The sequence below is a fragment of the Pleuronectes platessa genome, chromosome 8, assembly GCF_947347685.1.
Source record: "Pleuronectes platessa chromosome 8, fPlePla1.1, whole genome shotgun sequence".
NCBI classification, from domain to species: domain Eukaryota; kingdom Metazoa; phylum Chordata; class Actinopteri; order Pleuronectiformes; family Pleuronectidae; genus Pleuronectes; species Pleuronectes platessa.
This window is the reverse complement of record NC_070633.1, coordinates 26473486-26476025: the sequence shown is the minus strand read 5'-3', so window position 1 is coordinate 26476025 and position 2540 is coordinate 26473486. Positions and strand designations below refer to the sequence as shown.

Sequence of the window (2540 nt, the reverse complement as noted above, 5' to 3'; positions counted from 1 at the left end):
TGTTTGGCCGCTTTGTAAACAAGACAAAAGCCAATGATACGGCCAATTACACTTGAATACGACGCATGTGTACAACAGGCGCTCAGAGCCGATGGAGGAGAAAACAGTAAATAGAGCCACTTGTGTTATTTGTCGTTGTCAGTGCAGAATTTTCACAGTTTGATGCGAAGAAATCAGGTTTATTTTGTGTGTTTGTTTGTGGTTAATAAGGAAACGTGCACATTTCACAGGCAATTATTTGTTTTCAATTTTAAAATAACAAAACAACAGGAATTAAACAATATGATCCTCACCAAACCTTTAAAATATATTTTTTTCTAAATTCATGCAATAGTATTTTCATTATATGCATTTCACTAGATGTGTCAAATACTCCTTTACAAAAGGAAATACGTGCCCCAGTATTTGTATGCATTTCAGTGAATGCATTAGGTCAAATTAACCCCTTTAATATGTTTTTTAATTATTATAGTAATATAGTATTTAATTAAATAATACTTATTCTAGCTTGAAGTCTATTTACAAATTATTCTGACATTTCAAAAAACAATAAACATTTCTCAAAAGGTGCCTCTGGGTCTGCAGCTGCGGACGAGGTTTCTGTGGAACCTGCAAATGACAACAGAAGAAGAAGAAGAAGAATGCATATTAAAATCTATACTCGTGTGTTTGCAGATGTTATTGATTGATTTCTGCTAAAGAGTATTGATCAAGAAAATACGAAGGTCCTTATTGCAGAATTGACTCAGCATCTGTTGCAAAAAAAATCCGAAAGGCCTAATGGCCACTAATGACAGGGATCAATAACAATAATAAAATTATTAATAATAATATGAAATCTAAATTGCCAGAAGCTGAACACTCGATAAATGGTTCTTTCCTACATGCTCTCTCTCTCTCTCTCTCTCTCTCTCTCTCTCTCTCTCTCTCTCTCTCTCTCTCTCTCTCTCTCTCTCTCTCTCTCTCTCGCTCCACTCACAGTCTTGGAGTCTGGATGAAAATGGCGATCAGAGAAAATAAAATAGATGGGCTTTATCAAAGTAAATTAGATTCACCTAAATAGTTCACCGGAGGGCCAGAGCAGTTCCTGTAATTCACTTTAAGGTTCACCAACTTACTCAATAAAAGCCCGAGCTAAGAATCTAACTGATGTGTAATCGATGGGTTTATCCGAGGCCGACAGCTGCAGAGAGACAAATGAATCGGTTTGCATTGAGGGGGAAAAGAGGAGGAAAAGATGAAGTGGGAGAAATCTCACGTGGAAGTAATGAAATGAGGGCTTTTAGTTTTTACCTTTTTGCACTGTTTGATTTATTTTTTTATTCTCGAGTAGACCGAAGTAAAGAGTGAAAAAGACACGTTTTAAAAACAAAAATGCTGCAAATTCCATCTAAAAAACAACAATTATATAATTAATGACGCTAAGGAAAAGATGAATATCATTAGAAATTACCTTTGTAGCCTGTGACTCCATCCCTCCATCCATCCCAGTCCTTCGCCTGAATTTCAGAGATTTCTCCATTTCTTTTTTCACTGTTTTTGCTCCCCCCCTCCTCCTCCTCCTCCTCCTCCTCCCCTCTTCCTCCCTCTCCCCCTCCCTCCCGCCTCCTCCTCCTCCTCCTCTCCGTCCAGTTGCGAGTCGTCTGATCCGGGCAGGAGGCGCCAGGTTTTCCCCCGGGGCGAAGTGAAGAGTCAAGGACTGAACCCTCCAAATACAGAATAATGTAATTCCACACTCTGAGTAAAGAGGGTCCCCGGCCAGCACAATGGTTCCTTCTAAAGGGTTTCTGTTGTGCATGTGGAGGATCCACACTCTGAGAATACAAAGGTTCAACCATATAAAGTGATGCTTCCTACAAACACAGAACCCTGGTGGACGGTCACACTCTCGAGAAAAATGGTTCTGAAGGATGCAGCAGCTTTGAAATCTGCACTGAGCTCCCAGATGTTTTCCTGAAATTTTCGTGATGGGCTGTTTGTGAGAATGCAAATTTCCGAGTCAGCTGCTCCGGACATTTCCAAGTGTTTTCCTGCCAGCTCCCAGTGTAAATATAGCAGAGTGAGCTTCGTGCTACATGTGAATTCAGACGAGAGTCGTTAATGTCAAAGTTCACCAAAGAACAAGATTCGAGGGTTCACTTGTCATATGGCCTTGAACTGTAAGACAGGAAGAAAATCCGGAACATTAATATCGAAGGGGTGGATGTGTTGATGACGTTTTCTAGCACGCTTCGGAATGCGAAATTGGAATAATGCTAATGTCTCAAGAATTAAAAATAGGAGCCAAACACGTAGATGTTTATACGTCACATCCTGCCCCCTGCAGGCTCCGCCCCTCAACTGAATTTTCCCGACATTTTCCTGTAGTTGTGAACGTGTCTTATCAGGTAAACTGGAAAGTTTCTTGACCCAATTTTATGGACATTTTCCAGAGTTACTGGCTGGAAACCGCAATTCAAGGATTTGTTTTAAGAACTGAGGAGAAGATTCTCAGTTTTATATCAAGTTTGAATTGTCTGGATCAATATCTCTAGATTTTG

General features: G+C 40.0%; 1 long non-coding RNA gene across 1 annotated transcript; it reads right to left on the bottom strand.

Moving 5' to 3' along the window:
• Positions 1–234: 234 nt before the first annotated feature.
• Positions 235–1566, bottom strand: LOC128445669 (uncharacterized). Its single transcript, XR_008339486.1, has 2 exons — positions 1454–1566; positions 235–609 (listed from the first exon to the last, which is right to left on the bottom strand). It is a non-coding gene; the product is annotated as an uncharacterized LOC128445669 (long non-coding RNA).
• Between the last annotated feature and the right edge of the window lie 974 nt (positions 1567–2540).